At 46.2% G+C, this 18,208-nt stretch overlaps 1 long non-coding RNA gene across 8 annotated transcripts; it reads left to right on the forward strand.

The window, feature by feature from the left end:
• The first annotated feature begins 479 nt into the window (after positions 1–479).
• On the forward strand, positions 480–17,326 carry LOC112838256 (uncharacterized). 8 transcript variants are annotated; one of them, XR_012373853.1, is made up of 7 exons: positions 480–719; positions 1,089–1,233; positions 4,941–5,081; positions 5,285–6,558; positions 13,462–13,931; positions 15,578–15,746; positions 17,053–17,326. It is a non-coding gene; the product is annotated as an uncharacterized lncRNA (long non-coding RNA). The 8 variants fall into 8 exon arrangements; XR_012373852.1 differs by having other exon boundaries at positions 480–1,233; XR_012373850.1 differs by lacking the exons at positions 480–719; positions 1,089–1,233 and having other exon boundaries at positions 3,206–5,081; positions 13,462–13,680; positions 13,807–13,931.
• Positions 17,327–18,208: the final 882 nt, after the last annotated feature.

Raw genomic sequence — 18,208 nt, forward strand, 5'->3', positions numbered from 1 at the left:
AAGGAAAGGAAAGGAAAGGAAAGGAAAGGAAAGGAAAGGAAAGGAAAAAGGAAGGAGAGAAAGAAAGAAAGAAAGAAAGAGAAGAGAAGAGAAAAGAAAAAAACCATTGGCTCATAAAATTGTAAAGTTTAGGGCTAGTGCCAGACTGATTTGGCCTGGATCCAGAGGCTCTAATAATATCTTCAGAATTCCATTTTTCTCCATCTTAGCTCTGCCTCCCACGATGTAAGTTAGGTCCTATGTGGTAGGTCCTGGCAATTTCAGCTCACTTCATTCTTACTGTTAATAATCCCAAGAGAAAGTACTTTTCAGTGCTTCCAGTTTAAATTCTGGCTTTATTCTGATTGGAGGAACCCGAGTGACTCAGCCATCTCTGAACCCAATCACCAGCTAGGGGGACTCAGTGTGGTGATTGGCCAGCCCTGAGGCACCTGCTGCGTCCCTGGAGCTGGGGGTGGAGACTCTCTAAACCACGTGGGCTGAGCAAGGATGGTGGGAGTGGTTCCCTAAAAAGAAATTCATGGAGTTATTACCAGAAGAAAAAGTGGATTGGATAGTAAGTGACCAAGAATAACATGGGATCCTCACCGCCCAACATAGCGCTTGGCACATATAGGAGCTTAGAAGTCTTCATTCAACTTATTGTTGAAGGAGGAGGTGCTGCCTGGGGCAGACCTGTGCTTGGAGCAGTGCCCTGCCTCAGGCACCCGGTGGTATGGGTAAGTGATGCCCGTCTTGGATTTCTTTTCCCTTTGGCTCCTCTTCTCCGAGTCCTGACTCCTCAAGCTGCCCTTGAGGCTGGATAATTTCTTCTCTCTCACAACACGTCTTCTATTCTCCAATCCTGACCAGTCTATGCTCTTTCTTCTGAGGTAGAGCTCTTTGGAAGGCAACGCCCATGTCCTCCCGGCCTGGTCCACAGAACTCAACTGGACCTGAGCTGTCCTGGGGGAGACACTAATTGCGCCAGGTGCCTTGCTTCACCAGGATGTTGGACGGGAAGGAAAAGAATTCCAGAACTGATACCTTATCTTCTAGGTGCCCCCCTCCATCCTCTTCCCAAGCAGCCCGTTGCCTCTTTTCCACAGTGTATCTGGCTGATACCCTGAGAGGAGGACCAGTGGTTTCTCAAGACGACAGCTGTTTGTATTTCAACAAGTTACGGCTGCACTGGTGAAGTTTCATCTCAGAGTATTGTACTAATTGACCAGAAAATATTGTGCTTTGGAAGCAGTAAGTCAGTAGCTAAGCTCTGTATAGTATCTGTAAGAAGACACACTTAATTCCATGCTGCTGTGGTTTGGGGGGACCGTGTTCCACTACTCCCCAAAAGAACTGGCAGCTGACTGAATCTTCTTCTATTTTAAAGCTCAGATGCCAAGTTAGCGTAACAGGATGTTGGCAATCCTCTTTGTTTTCCTACAATAATTAATTGTTCCTATCTTCCTAATCAATGCATTCCTTAAAAATTTTACATTGTACATAACAATGATCGATCTTTATCATAGAAAGTGTGCTCCACAAGATAAAATATCCAGTTTCCTATTTTCATCACCCATACGCTTTTAAATAAACCTGAAATTTAAGACACTAAATGTAGATGTGTATTCCAATTGAGGCATCATACATGAACCTTGGAGTAACTAATAAACTTGTGATTTCTGATGCATTCCAAATAAGAACCCGACAAAGAGGATGGGGAAGTCACTACCCAGGATAGGGAGATTTAAAGACCACCTGATGATTTGTCTTAGAATATGACTTTCGTACACTCTACTCAGAGGAAATTGAAAGTGAAATATAGTGTTGTTTCTAATAACAGAAGTATTCTGTATTTGTGCAGTGCATTTCATCAGAGGATGTTGTAAGCTTTATCTTGGTAATCTTTAAAACCACAAGGAGAGTGGAGTAGGCGGTCAATGACTCCATTTTACAGATAAAGAAATTGAGGCACAGAATAATTGGGTTTCTCAAAGTCACATACATCAGAGAGGACGCTGGGAATCAAGTTCACTTTCAATTCTCAGTCAGTCCAGAATTTCACCTACTCCTCTTTTTAGAAGCTGAGACCCACCCAGCTTGGCTATTAACCTTTGTTCTACACGCTGTTGTTCATTGCGTCTTCCTTAAACTCCTGTTCTCGTTTTCTTCCCGGCTCTTCCTGACACTAGAATTTTTTTGTTCTAATCCTTAGTTGGCTCTCAGTATAAATCGATTTCCCGTTTGTGTTCCTGAAGCTCATGAGTGCATTTATTTTACTAGCTAAAAGACCTGAGCCAAGATTCTTGTGACATACATTGAAACGCAGTTGATAAATAGAGCACAAAATGTTGCAAAATCAAAATACAAAGGTTTATGGGTGCCCAGCATACAGGTTTGATGCTGTTCAGCACCGATTTCCAGGAGGCATATCTGCCCTACCCTGATGGAAGTCTAAGTTTGATAAATTTATTTTTTTTTTTAGCCCGTGTTACATAACTATTCATTTCCCAGGAGCATAACTTCCCTTAGGGGTTATAATAAAATGTCTTTGCAATGCCTTGTCACGGTGAGGCTAGAGGAAAGTTGAATCTTTGGGGTTTAGATACACTTTTGACGGCAATAAGTAAAATGTTTGCAACAATTCCTATGGCGTGCACTAAATCCCAGACTCTTTCCTGATCTTATCATTTGTTCTTGGAACATATCACAACTCCCCAGAGGGGAAGCATTTATTTAGCATTAATTACCTTCTAGGACGCCTGGTATTCTAGGTGCTGTCTCCCGAATCAAAGAAGTACTGTGAAAACCAAGTCCTGAGAATAAAGAGTCAATATTTGATTAAGCCTTTGATAGGAGGGTAGAGCATGCTGGTTAAGAGAGTGGGCTTCATAGAGATGTGGATTCGGGGCTCAGCTCTGCTGCTTTGAGAGTCGTTTGATTTCCTGTAAAACAGTGCTGATGATACCCACTTCCTAGCGTCCAGGTGAAGCCAAAACAAGATGAGGTAGGTAAAGTGCTTATTATACTCAATGAATAGCAACTATTCGAAGATATGTTTAAAAATAAATAAGGTTAGGGGTGCCTGGCTGGCTCAGTCGGTAGAGCATGCAACTCTTGATCTGGGGGTTCATAAATTCGAGCCCCACGCTGGGTGTAGAGATTACTTAAAACTAAAATCTTAAATAAATAAGGCTACTCATTGCCCCGTGTGTGTGTGTGTGTGTGTGTGTGTGTGTGTGTGTGTGTGTGTGTGAGAGAGAGAGAGAGAGAGAGAGTATTCAAGGCAATTTGTCACTAATGATTGGCGATAACTTGACCTCTGCAAAGTGTTCTGTTTATTTTATGTACATTGGCATATGTCAGGCACTAAGTAGCAAGTCACCAGGTGTCCATTTATAATTTGAATGAGTACAGGCAGTCTGGTTCTCTGGTCTGCATGTGGTAGAGCTTTATGCTTCTGTAAGAGGAGAGAATTGATTTCCTATCTACAAAGAGGAGGGAGACAGAGTTCCTTACACCTCCTCCAGGGTCACAGAGAGGGAGTGGTGGATCTTTGAAGATTAGAGAACTTCATTGGTTACCTTTTCTTAGATAGAAAACCTTTGTAAGATGGGATGGAATTGAACTTAACTATTTTTGCAGGTGATCTAATCTGAAGCTCCAGGGCTAGGGCACACAGGAAAAAAAAAATCTCACTAAAAACTGAAATAGAACTGAAGTTTATTAGGTGTCCTTTGACACCACCGTGACCCTAGGTGGCTGAGCCAGAAGGACTTGGACATGACCTAAACTCAGTTTCTCTTCCATCTCCTCCTCTGTCTGGTGCAGGAAAATCCTGTGACCCATCTGCACTTCTTTACATCCAGCAAGACAGCTGGAATTACTAGCAGCTGTCCCTAGCCTGTCTTAGCCTAGACAGACCAGCATGTGGAACCCATGAGTGGAGCGCTGAGCCTCCCTGGCTTCCCTCCAGGCTCACTCTGCTACAGGTGTATAGAGCCCTGCACATTCCCTGCAGATCAGCTTGCTGGTGCTCACAGCATAGAAGGAGCTCGTTAGCAATTCCATTTCCTGTGTGAATGGGGCCAAGGCCACGGTGTTCTATGGGTGGGAGTCAGCTGCAATCAGACCCATAACCAGCCCTAAGTCACTGACCCCCCCCCCCCCGAGCCCGCCTGCCTGTGGACAAGCAGCACCATGACACCCCCATCACACGGCCATCACCATCACTGGGAAGCAAGTCAACCGGACTCCTTCATGTTGGGGGAAAGAGGCACTCCTACTAGAGAAAGATTCTCAAACTATCATTACTGGGAACAGTGATGCCCAATGTGTATTAGGAGTCAGGTAGGAAGAGTGAGGATGTGGAATGATTCGGGAAGAAGGAATCGAAGAAAAAAATATGAGGTTATGTTGGTTAGCTATGATCATAGTACTTTTTTTTAAACCACAAAATGTATTTGTGTGTACATGAGGGCCAAAAAAGTCAACTAGTATCTATTAAGCAACACATAATATCACAATATCGAGTTGGATGTGGTTGGAAGTACATTAGAAGTATCTAAATTACGCCCATCTTTTAAGCCCTGACTTAAGTATCCTGGCTTCTAAAAGCCTACGGACACAAGAAGAATCTCTCCCTCCGCCAATTTTCATTCTATTTATTGTCTATCAAAAGATTCCAAGCTTTTGAAGGCCACAAAATTTATTGAGGACAAAAATCCAGCAGAAGCCAATATGGAAAGCAGATCTAAGCGGAGGGACTCTGGTAGATAGAAGTGGGGATATGGTCGCCCTGTCATCCCTCTGTGGACAGCCTGAGAAACACTGGGGTATTCTAGAACACCACTTGAAAAGTGCTTGCCCGTATCAGTTACTTGGCAGTTAACTGCATACATTGTCTGTGGATTCTTGTTTTTTGTTTTTTGTTTTTCTGATTCTTGTATGTTCGTTACCAGATTACAGATTTCTAAAGGGCAAAGATTCAAATGGAAGAGAAGCAAGGGCTAGGAGTCAGGAGCCTGGCACTGCCACTCACCAGACCTTGCACATAAGCCCACTCAGTGCGCTGAGCCTGCAAAGGCCACACCAGACCATACGTAAGAAGTGTGACAAAATTCCCAGTTTCTCACGATAGTCATGGTTTGCACTTGCTGGAGACATTAACCTCACTGATTATTTTTAGGACCCCTTTCATTCTCAAAAGTCTCCCAATTTGGATGATCAATCATATGACTTCTCTCTATATAAGGCCACTTTTTCTTTCTCTCTCTCTCTCTCTCTTTTTTTTTCCCCACTGCAGGACTTTATTTCCCTCACACAGTGACACGTTGCCACGGTCCTATTGTTCTCACATGACAGGAGCAAACCCAAATTTGTTGTCATCTCTTAAGGAATTGAGAGTTGTGTACAAAAACCTGACATAAATTAAAAGGGTGAATAAATTTACAGTTGTAAATGCAAACCGTCTTCCAACTCCAGGCAATTAATAACCCACAGTGTGCTGGTGGGAAAACATCAGGTAAGAAAGGAAAGTGGGTCCTAAAGCTCGGACCTTCCCAATCCTGTCAGACCGGAAAGACGGAAATGACAACTGGTTCAGGACTCTTGCTAGTCTCTGGAGAAATTCTGGAACAGGCAGCTCTTACACATTAATACCCTGCACAGAGCAAGAACCTCACAGTCTCGCAGCTTCTCAAACCAACAGATCTCTCTCCCAGACACACGTTCTCCCCCTCAGCCGTGAAGGGACTGAGCTGCATGGACGAAGGGTTTAAATCTAAGGCATGTGCAGGGTATCGAACATACACCAAGGGGACCGTTAACCAAGGGATACAGGGTCAAGACCAGCAGCAAGTTCTGCAATCTAGCACTGATACCAGATACAAGCGTCAAGGACCAATTTCTTTTCAAAGGCGTATTCCAGTTATTTTTTTTTTTAAAGATCTTACTTATTTGTTTGAGAAAGAGAGAGCGCACACGCACGAGTGGGGGGGAGGGGTAGAGGAAGAGGAAGAAGCAAGCTCCCCACTGAGCCTGGAGCCCAACGCGGGACTCGATCCCAGGACCCCCAAGATCATGACCTGAGCCGAAGGCAGACGCTTCACCGACTGAGCCCCTCAGGTGCCCCCAAAGGCGTCTTCCAGTTATAAGGCCACTTTGTGATTCATGATGCTGTGCTCGTGCCCCCCCCTTACCCACTCACCCCCACCCCAGGATCTAGCAGAGGGCAAAAGACACAAAAGGGCTCGATATCTATTACATTCGTTCAGGATAAGACACGGTTATTAACCCAAAGGAGCTCAAAACCTAATTGAGGAGATGATGTACACGTATGAAGCCTCTTGAAATCAATACAAGCCGGGGTGGGGGGCAGTGGGTACTCCGCGAGATGGATGAAAAGAGCCCCAGGCCGGATCCCATGTGCTCTGAGTTGCAGGCAGGCAGTCCCTTCGTGGCAATTAGATTTTAAACATCGGAGCCAGGGAGAGAAGCCAGGTGAGGAACGGGCAGGACCAGACACCAGACAGACCAGCACGTGGAACCCATGATGGGAGCAACAGCGGTTATGAGGTGGTGAGTATCAGGGAGGCAGGGGCTGTGCTTGGGTGGGTGTCCGGGGGTGGGAGGGCGGCATTAAACAGTGATCCAGGCAGGCATTTGGGGTCAGCGAGGTGCCTATGTGGATGGACCAACGGCAGTGAGGGCTGTGGTAAGGGAGAGCCAGGCGATGATGGGTCCTGGCAAGGCCACGCAGTCTCTAGCTCTCGGGAAAGGGAGTCCTGAGGCAAGAACAGGGCTCAGCAGTTTAGGCAGAGGCTTTCTGAAAGTCGGGCCGGGGGAGGGGATGCTACGCTTTGGGCTCATTCAGCTCCGGGCATGCGAGGATCTCAGCGGGCGGGTGAGCACTGGAAGAATGAGCTGAAAATTGGCAGTGACCAAGCAAGAGGGATTCATTTGGCTTTGGGCATGGCCCCAAGGAGAGGAGCCAGCTGTCCAAACCACAGACGAGGGTCTGTCATGGGTGGGTGCCAGTGTTCAAATCTGCCAGCAGGAGCCTGATCCCTGCCCCCTCCTCCGAGAGGTAGAAGCCAAGCAAAATCCACTGGGGCAAAATCCCCCAAGTTATGGTAGGTCACTGGGCCCGGCACAGCTTTCCCAGCAGCGATTCCAGTAGGTGAGGTTGAAGGCAGACCTTGGAAGCATGTGAAATCTTAGACAGCAAATCCAACACTGGGTCATAAAACAGGAGTTTGACTGAGACTAGGTTTTGAGTTAAAGAGCCCCATGGGAGATCATGAAATGAGGCAAAAGGGGTGAAGACTGGAGGGTCAGGGAACACGGGACACATCTCATAGCAATTTCATGACAAAGTGTGAGCCCCCGATGGGGGTCTCACATATAGCAGTCCCAAGCCATTTAAAGAGGAGCGGATGGTACATGGCAATAACCATCTCCAGGTCGAGATCATGAAGGTAGCCAAGCAGGAGGCAGGCACACGGTTCACAAGACTCCATCTAGCATCTGGAAGGAACAGGTGCAGCCCCGGGGGAGAGGAGGTAGGCGAGCCCTGGGCAGGATGCAGGGGTCTCAGCAAAGTCGACTGGGGTCAGGGTGAGCTTCAGTCCCAGGAGTAAAAGTCAGGATCCAGGACAGAAGCACAGCCACAGAGACAAGCCACATGCACGTGAGGTAAGAAGGAAAACTTGAAAGTGCTGGACCTACCCCAGCCCTACCAAATATCGGCCCCGGGGAAGCAAGACCGTGTGATGGTAGAATTTGGTTGTTGCTCTGGACTCAGACGAATTGGGGTTTTAATCTTGATCCTACCATTTGCTGGCTGTGAGATCATCAGCTAGTTAATTAATATTTCTGAGTTGTGGTTGCCTCATCTTTAAGATGGGGATAACAACATGTACTTGGCCTGGTTGCATGAATATTAGGTGACGTAATGCGTATGAGGCACCAAGCTCCCCAGTGCCCACCTCCATTATAGATGCTCCATAAACAGAACTATTACTACCATTAAGACTAAATCCAAACCACACCTATGGGAAGGGAGGCAAATGGGACTTTTAATACACTGCCAGGCTGGCCCAAGGTACCCCAGGAAAACAGATGGTGCTCAGCCTGCAGGTTGAAAGCTGGATGATGCTGACACAGGCAGGGACTAAGAGTGGCCTTGGTCCTGTGGAAAAAGCAAGGGCTCGATTTCTAAAAACAGGTGTTCAGGTTCAGAGGAGGACCAGCTGTGAGGTGCTGACTCACTGGCCCTCATTTCTAGCTCAAGGAACACTGAGCCTACAGGCAGGGTCCAAACACCCCTTGCAGAAAGAAGGAAGGAACATGGGATTAGGCAACCGAGCAGCTCATGACAGAGAACCAGTGGACACTGTCATCCAAAAAATATCCCCTCTCCTTAGATTGAGGATCCATGGTACCTAAAATTCCACCATTGTATATTCATTCCTTTGAATTAAATATCCTTCTCCCCCAAGCATAACTGTTTAAATGTAAGCATTGCAGGACATGGAACACATTGGCTCACTCACTCATAACTCATGTGTCCAGGCCTCCATCTGCTGAGAGCCTGGAACTCCCCCAGAGGACTCACATGGCTCTTGACCTTCCCCAGATACGGGGCAGCCAGCTCAAGGGAAGGAGAGGAGGCATTTTTCGGACTATGAAGGCTTGGGAAAGAATCAGGAAAAGGTAGAAGCTCACACGGTGTTTGTTCTCTTCTTTCTGCTGACATTGGGGTTTCACGGGAGCTAGTTTATACATCCAGTTCTGTCTTGTGGATCCGAGGGTCCTAAGCGTCTAGGGAACTACAGGCATCTGGATATGGAGAAGATGGTCTTCCAAAGGTAGGGAGAGGGACGCTGCATGCACAATTTCCCCTCCCTGGGGCCCCAACCCCCAGGATCTTCTTCCTTTGGTCTCCAGCCTTCCTCTGAAGGAGCTAATACCTATAAACCATGGACATAAAGCTGCTAAGGCAACTTCGAATTTAGGCACCAACAGTGCATTGGAAATGTATGTGTGTGGCTGGCTTGCCATGTGTTTGACCAGTGGTGGGCAATATATGGTAACCCCTTGCTCCACACGGCTCCTTCGAGCCTTCAAGATGTGGCCAGTCCGAAATGAGATGTGCTGTCTGTGTACAATACACACCAGTTTGAAAGATTGTGACAAAAAGGGAAAAGAATGTGAAATGTCTCTTCCATATTTTGTACGTTGATTACCTGTTGGAATGATCATACTTGGGATGTGTTGGCTTAAATGAAATCTATCATTAACATTAATTCCCCTATTTTTTCCTTACTTTTTGGTGGGACTGCTAAGCATTTTAGATTCCATACCTGATTCACATTAGATTCCTATGGGACAGCACTGTTTTGGGTGAATTGATGAGTCAGTTTTGTTCGAGGGGCCCCAGCTCCTGAGGGACCGGCCACCCCCACTATGATTTGTCAATTGGCTGGTCACAGAGGGGTCAGCTTCTGTGGTGAGAGGGAGGGTGATGGTTCTAGGCAAAGATCACTGAACATTCCCTTTATCCCTTTTTGGATCCGTCAGGGAAGTACTGTCTCTCTTCTCATCAGACACTTACCCTCACTTAGTTAAGAAGCTCTCCGAGTCCTTCCTCTCATCACCACCTTATGGTTCCTCCCTGTGTTGAGAAACGGACTCTTTTTTTTTTAAAAAAAGACTTTATTTATTTGAAAGAGAGAGAGAGCATGAGCAGGGGAGAGGGGCAGAGGGAGGGGGAGAGGGAGAAGCAGACTCCCCATTGAGCAAGGAGCCTGACGGGACTTGATCCCAGGACCCTGGGATCATGACCTGAGCCGAAGACAGATGCTGAACCAAGTGAACCCCCCCAGGCACCCTCCCTGAGAAACAGAAACTCTTAACTCCCTACTTTTTCACTAGCTGGCCCTATGGAGGGATAGGGTCTCCATGAAGCATCTTGTGCTTCTCTGTCTTGGTGAGCTCAGAACTCCATATTAAGACCCTCTCATCTCGATCAAAAAACCTGTCCTTGCTCCCCCTCTGAAACTAGAAAGTTAGTCCTTCATTAGATGAATAAGGACACAAGCTTCACCTGATCTCTTTGCACATTTATGTGGCATCTACCATACGCCCAGCAATGAAGAGAAAAGCTAACAAAACAGACACGTGGCTCTGCCCACCACATTCGATGAGCCCATGGCTCCTTCCTTCTTGAAACGCTTGCTTCACATGGCCCCTAGGCATGACTTTACCTTATTTCTTCCTATTTTACCGCCCAGGCCTTCATCCTCTTAACTAGCTCCTCCTGGCCCTGATCTTTGAATATGGGCATTGCTTCAGTCTTCAGTCCTCATCTGTTTAACTGTCACAAAGTCCCCAAGTTATTGCTCTGTTCCAATGGCAAGTACAATCTGGGTGCCGAGAACACTTCATCTTCGTGAACTGGCCTGGTCCCAACCTCTCGCTTGCACCCCAGACTCATAAATCCATCCCTCTCTCTTCAACATTTCCACTTGGATGTCTCCTAGGCATCTCAGATGTTACATATCCAACGCTAAGTTCTGGTTTCTCCTCCAAAATCTGCTCCAACTTGGAATACTGAGACTGCATCCTCCGGTTAAAAAAAAAAAAAATTGAATCGTCCTTGATTCGTCTTCCTCTCACATCCCACTTCTGATCTGTCAGCAAGTCCTATCAGCTCTCCTTCAAAATATATCCACATTCTGACCATTCTCTCCATCCCAACCTCTACTCCCTTGGGTCAAGCCACTGCATATGGGGGATTTTTATGATGGTTTCCTACTGAGTCTCCCTGCTGCTATTCTTGCCTTCCCCTGCCGTCTATTCTCAGGTCAAAAGCCAGAGCAAGCATTGAAAAATGTAAGTTGTAGCCTATCATCCCACTGCTCAGAACCCTGCAAAAACCTCCATGCCTCTCCAAGCAAAATCCAAAGTATTTGCTGCGTCTGCCAGGCCTACCGTGCTCTCCCCTTGCTGTGTCCCATGCAGCCACTCCAGCCTCCTTGCTTCCCTTGAGCTCATGAGCCAAACTGCTCCTGTTTCAGAGGCTTTGAATTTGCTCCTGTCTCTATGCAGAAAACGCTTCTCCCAGATATCTGCATGGCTTGCTCCCTTGCTCCCTTCAACTCTTCCTCTGCTCAGATGTCAAAGCAGTACCCCGGGGGCGCCTGGGTGGCTCAATCAGTTAAGTGTCTGATGTTTGGTTTCTGCTTGGGTCATGATCTCAGGGTCATGAGATCCGGCCTCGTATGGGTCTCTGCGCTCAGCATGGAGTCCGCTTGAGATTCTCTCTTCCCCTCCTTCCCCTTCTGCCCTTCCCCCTGCTCATGCTCTTTCTCTCTAATAAATAAACAAAATCTTAAAAAAAATAAATTAAAAAAAAAGCAGCACTCTGCACCAGACTTTTGTATCCCCTAATTCCTGCTGGATTTTTCTTCCTGGCGCTCATCACCATCTGGTAGGTTGTATATTCACGTGCACGTTTATTGCCTGCCTCCCACTGGAATGGGAGTCCTCTGACAACGGGGATGGTGCCTTTTGGTTCACTGCTGTCTCTCAGCATCTGGGACAGCCCCTGACACATTGCAAGTGCTCAAACAACACTTGTTGAGTGCATGATGGCAAAGAAACGGTTTTCCCTCATGAAGACTATGAAGCAGACACTAACCACATACAAGAATAAATACACACCATTACAAATGGTGCTGTGAGGAAGCTGACTGGCCCAGTGAGGGAGAATCTACTTTAAATATGGTGGCCAGAGGAGATCTCCTGGAAACAATGGCATTTAGGGTAGGATTAGAAGGGTGGGATACAGCCAGCCCTGCACAGGGTGGGAAGACAATTTGGAAGGAGAGAAAAAACAAAACAAAACAGCACATTCGAAAATCCTTTAGCAGGAATGAGTTAGACATCTTCGAAGACGTGAAAGGGGGCCAGTGGGGAATGAGAAAAATAGGAATTGAAGTCGAGGAGGCATTCAGAGGCCAAATCATAAAGGACCAGGTGGGCTGTGGTAGGAATTAGATTTTATTCACAGTTTTGTCTAAGACTCCACATGTTAGTAACACGTTGAGAGGAATGTCTGAGGTGGCGCCGGGAGATGGCATTTGGGCATCTGGACCATTAATTTAAGCTTCTGCCTAAAGCTTCTCAGGAAGGGAGTGGCCTTTACAAGGAGAAAGCAGACTGGTCCTCCTACAACAAGGCTTCCAAGACGCCATTTACCATGCAGGAAGCAATAATGTCCTGCCTCTATTGGAAGCAGCCCCCAACTGCTCCGCCCTTATGTTATTTCATCCCTCTTTAATTATGTAGCCAGTCTGAGCACGCACGCTGACAAAGTACACATGACATTTCCAGTGCAGTTGGCCTAGTTCCTGTTCTCTTCCCTACAAGCTCACAGCTGCCCCTGGGCCTTTGCTCATGCTGTTTCCCTGGAAAGAAATAGCCTGTGCCTCATCCACATTGCCCAAACCCAGCTCTAGTCCTAAAATAAACACGAGGTCAGATGTATAAGCTAGGACCATGATTTCAAATTTACTTTGTTTATCACTGCAGTAGGCTGAATAATGCCTTCCCCTCCCCTGCAAAAAAAAAAAAAAAAAAAAAAAAAAGCTCAGAGAGGCAAGAATGGATTTTCCCCTCCAGCCTCCGGAGAGGGCAGCCCTGTGACACCGATTTTGGATTTCTGGGTCTCCAGAACTGTGACGGAACAAATGTCTGTTGCTGTAAGCTACCAAGCGTACGGTAATTTGCTACAACCGCCACGGCAAATTAATACAATTACCTTGCTCTTTACCTGGGCATCTTGTCCCTCGGGTCACTGCTGCTTCCTGGCTGGCTTTCCCGGGCATTGCTAGGTTCCTCCTGTCCTCGCCTGCTTCTTCATGTCGTACGCACTCACACGGACTGCATACTGTTTCCCAGGTTTGTGGAGCTGTTTTCTGCCTCCTGCCCTCTTCATCCTCGAGCCACATGAGCAAGCCAGCCAGTTGCCAGGCGCACATCCCGGGTGACCGTCGGTCTCGGCAAGCCAGGGCTAGCCAGGAGGCCAGTTCTGTGACCCGCAAGCGAGGTGGTGGGTGGGGTGTGGACGAGTGGGCGGCTGGAGCTAGTTAGCTTGTTCGGGTTTTAACTCTGACAACACCAGGTGCTTGGAATTGTGATACGGAGAGGCAAAAAACAAAGGTTCTGGGCATCACTGTACCCAGAGCTCTGGGGACCTGCCATGCAAGGAAGATCTGACCAGACCTAATGGCTAAAAAAAAAAAAAAAAAAAGACCTAATGGCTGATGGCTTGGTGGGGGGCGGTGAAGAAAATACTAACAGCAGGTTTAAAACTTAAATCACGGGGGGAAATCAATAGTAGCGCTATCTACCAAAGTGCAAAAAATTAGGAAGCAATGAAAGGGTTTTTTAAAATATTTTATTTATTTATTTTAGAGATACAGAGAGAGAGCGTGAGCAACGGGGAGGGACAGAGGGAAAGAGAATCTCCAGCAGACTCCCTGCTGAGCCCGGAGCCCGATGTGGGCCTCAGTGTTAGGACCCTGAGATCACAACCTGAGCCAAAATCAAGAGTCGGTTGCTCAACCAACTGAGCCACCCACGTGGCCCACAATGAAAGCTTTGGAGAGAAAATTATGAAATGTTGAGTCTTAGGTAGGTGGAAATGACCACTGGGAAGGTTGTCTCTTTTGGAAAGTCCCATCCTCAACTCTCTGGTACTTCCAGAATCCTCTGGTTATGTTTTGTTGTTGTTATTTTTGTTTTTTGTTTTGTTTTGAGAGAGAGAAAGAGAGCAGGGGCAGAGGGAGAGAGAGAATCTTAAGCAGGCTCCACACCCAGCATGGAGGCCAGTGTGGGGCTCAATCTCACGACCCTGGGATCATGACCTGAGCCAAAACCAACAGGTAGGTGCTTAACTGACTGAGCCACCCAGGTGCCCCTCTGGCTATGCCCTTATTGTAGCCCTGATAACCCTATATCACATATATGGGCTTTTCTGTCTCAGTCTGCAAGCTCCTTAAGGGAGGAGATCACGTCTTTTTGTATCTCCAGCGCCAAAGAGACTATCTGGCACCTAGTAGATGCTCAGTAAATCAACTTGGAAGGAATCACTGAATGAAATTGAGCTCAGGTGAGAGGTTCAGGCTGGGGATGACAAGCTTGGAGTAGGCAGGCCACTTTGAGGTACGAGTTGATGCCATGATAAATAGCACGACGGAAGGGCGTGGCCGCCTGATCTGTCATCAGCCGGATGCCACAAGAATAGGAGGTTCTAGCAAACCTGAGTTCTAGCGAAGCACGCTCTTAAACTTTGACCTAACATTCAGGTGTCAGGGATCATAACGATCAAATAAGGAAGAAGACAGAAGTCTGAGCCATGGTCGTCCACACACGGCTTTCTGAAAATGGAAAGTAATTTTTTATTTGCCAGCTGGTTCAAGGTTCATTCACCCTTATCACGGTTGTCATGCAACATTATAGTAAGTATCTGTCAGGGGCATGAAGATATTCTGCATGTGACGTGTCTGACTTCTGGGTACTGGTAATTATATTTTATGCCATACCCAGGATTTGGTCTACAGGGAATATGCTTTTTTTGTTGAATATTGCTACTCCTAAAAAGCGACCAAAAGCATGGAACATTCTTGAAAATGCATTTCAAGCATTTTAAGGCTGCCCCTCAAATTGCCAGCCAGATCCTTGTTTCACTTCCTGCAGGCACCAGGATATGGGGGTCAAGTTCTTCTGCATGCCAAAAGAGAGAGATAATAATCCTGGCCGTTTCAGACACTGCTCTTACCTTTGTAGCCTGGACCTATAATTGAATTTCCCCAGGAATTTTATGATGTATTGATTGAACCTAATTAAGCCAAGGACCTGCTCTCTATTATCTGCCTTAGCAGCCTCTACACAGAACTATTCAATTCAAACAACATTTACTAAGCTACTAAGTACTAAGCCATGTGCGGGGCCTCTGCTAGACACAAAGATAAATAAGACATAGTCCCTTGTCCACCATGAGCCCTGTAACCCCCGGTCCTGGAACTATGAAGGTTTATATACTGATACTCTTACACAGGAACACTAAGATAAATACTGTAAAAGAAAGGTAGAGAACCATCACGACGTTCACCGTGAATTATTGGGTTGAAATGGTAAAGATCCAAATTATTTGTTTGAAATAGTAATGACTCTACGTATAGATTTTTAAGCCCTTGTTCTTAAAACAGAGCCTACAATACACTGACTCACCTGGTATCAGGTACCTCGCTTACTTCCTTCATGATTAACCCTGACAGGTCCTTCTGGTAACTGTCATCTGGTCACTCCACTTCTGGAGTCCTTGTTTGAACATACCCAGAGTGGGGATTATCTCCGAGGGAAATGCAGAAACCTTTTTAGGATGACCCTGGGTAGCTTTTGTTCCTTTCCTTGGCTCTGCTCCGTAGGACATTCGCTATAGCCCCTTGGCAAAGGCAAGGTGGTGCTGAGTTAATACCCTTCGCAACTCTGTCCCACTGCTTCCTGAGCGAGACTATTGTTCCTACAGGTCTCTACCACTCCCAACGCTAGAAGCCAGGCATTCAAGAATTGGGTGAAACCAAGTCTGCAAACAGACATCACTCTACTTTAACTTTTGAGAGAAAATTATGTTTAAGGAAAATCATAGCTATTTTTCTAGAATGTCATTTTACATAATCTTGTCAAATAACTTCAAGGTAAATGGTACTCGGTTTTACATATATTTCTATGTGCGTATGTGTGTGTGTGTATCCTAATGCCTCTCTCTCTCTCTCTCTCTCTCTCTCTATATATATATATATATATATATATTCGATGTGTGTATGTAAACTTGTAATTTTAAACTTCGTGGTTATTTTCAGAAACTGCACCGCAATTAGAGCCAACTCCAAGTAGGCAGTAAGTGCTTTGATTGCATCACACAGGCTTCCAGACTTAAACTATATGTGTGGTTAATTTAAAAAGAGATTACCATGCTTTCCTCCACATATTAGCCTGAACCAGTCACTTAGCCTAAATCTGAGATACTTATACAAAATGGGAATATCTGCCCTTCTGAATTTTCAAAGTGGTTATGAGAAACTAATAGGATGATGTTGGTAAAACCACTTTATAGAAAACAAGGGAGTTAGGATTATTATTATTCAAAAGAATCTTCTAGACCTTTGGGTCCTTTGTCATCTACAAGCCACCAGGCAACTCAGCTATCGTGGAGACTGAAGATGGACTTCTTTCTGTCTTTCCATTGAAACTACACATAATCTTGGACCCAAAACGTCTAAGTCCAGAAGTCATTCTACTCAGGAAATTCTAGAACCTTACCTGTCATTTCTTCAACAAGGGTTGTATTAAACGTTCCCCTGTGCCAGGCAGGGCCATAGACCTTGGAGATGCTAAGACAATAATTCACAGCCTGTGTCTAAAGGGCTTGGAATATAGCCGAAAGAAACAGATAAATAAATGCAGTAAAAATTTTATAGGTGCTATCTAGAAGCCTGTGTGGAGAACAAAGAGCAGAGAGGAGGGAGTGGTTGAAGCTAGAGTGTGGGCGGGAGCGTGACAGCCTTTGCTGATCGCCTACCTAACAATCCTCCCTTCCCCTCCCCCACCCCAGCTTCCACTAAATAGACTTGAAAGTTAAATACTCCCTTTCCCACCCTCCCTAGCCACTGAGCACCCACGTGACCTAGATGGGTTCAACGACATTAAAGTGTCACTTGGCTGGTTTCTGGGAAAGTGTTGCTTTCTTAATAAAAGGGTTTCGGGGTCGATTGTATTTTTCAAAGATGGCCACAAAAGCATCTCCCACCAGGGGTGCTCTTCTAACAATGTGATTGTAGAACTCCTCCCGGTAAGAGGCAGAGTCAATGTCCTCTTCCCTCCACCCTGGAGTCAGGTGTTTTTTTTAGTCTTAGCCAACAGAGTGCAGGGTAGAGTGATGCCATAGCTCATACAAATGCCCTGCATCTCCACCTCCTCTTCTGGCATACTTGCTTCTGGAAGCCAGCGGCCATGCTGTGTGGAAGCCCAAACCAGCCTATGCCAGGAGACCCCATGGAGAGACCGGGTCTAGATGTTCCCGCCGACAGCACCAACCGCGAAGCCTAGGAGTGCGGACGAGTCTCAGTGATTGCAGTCACCTGACTGGACTTCAGGTCTTCCCAGCGGAGACCCCCGACATGGTGGAGCAGGACCCCCTTCCCCCATTGTGCTCTGCACAAACGCCCGCGCCACCGAATCTGTGCGCATAATAAAATGGTTGTTTTGATGCCACTTAGCTTTAGGGTGGTTTCTTTTACATCTGGACTGAGGATATGCCTGGCATTACTCCTTCTCTCTGCTTCCAGCCTCGATTCTAGGAGCTGAGCAGGGTGGGAGTGGGGGAAATCTCACAAGCCTGTGGTGAAAGCCTGATGTTGATCTTGACGAGGTCGATCTGTTAAACCGACATCTGCAACTGTCTATCTCCAGACCTCCTGGACTGTGAGAAAAATTAATACACTTCTGTTGGTCCATAACACTGAACGCCAGACTATCTGTTACCTGGAATTAGAAGTACCCCTGACTCATACATGCCAGCCCTCCTGGTAAGATTTGGTAGATTTGTGGGGGATAAAATTTGATTTTTAAATGTCTCTGACTGTCTAATCAGAATAAAAGTAGAAATAGCCCTTGTAGCCTGGTCTTCTGAGAAGTCTGGCTGTGAAGAAAATGAGGGAAATGAATTGGTAACTAAGGGGCAAATTTGCCTATGGACAAGTTTTATAGTCCATGAGGAAATATTTAGTAAAGCCATAGAGATTAAAGCAGGAAAGAGAAGAATGTCAGCAATTATTGTTACAACTCAACCCTGCTTTGGCCCTCTCCGTCTTCAGCCAATCTCAAAGACTCTCTTGGGAATTTTTAAAAAAATAGCCAGCTTCATGGGCATACAACCTATCGAGTGGCACAAGGGCGTCATGTTAGAAGGACTCCATGTTTGATTTAATGCTCTCCTGTTTCTGTCTTGAAATTCTTAATAATTTTTAAACAAGGGGCCTCGTTTTTATTTTGCAAATAAAAATGCAAATAACATAGTCAGTCCTGGCTAAAAAGTGTTCTGCTCCCACTATGCATTCCTGTGCAGTGTTAAGAAACAACTTGGAACTGTTGAATCACA

The sequence above is a fragment of the Callorhinus ursinus genome, unplaced genomic scaffold (assembly GCF_003265705.2).
Source record: "Callorhinus ursinus isolate GAN/ISIS: 27379988/994484 unplaced genomic scaffold, GSC_fseal_2.0 scaffold26, whole genome shotgun sequence".
Classification (NCBI taxonomy): domain Eukaryota; kingdom Metazoa; phylum Chordata; class Mammalia; order Carnivora; family Otariidae; genus Callorhinus; species Callorhinus ursinus.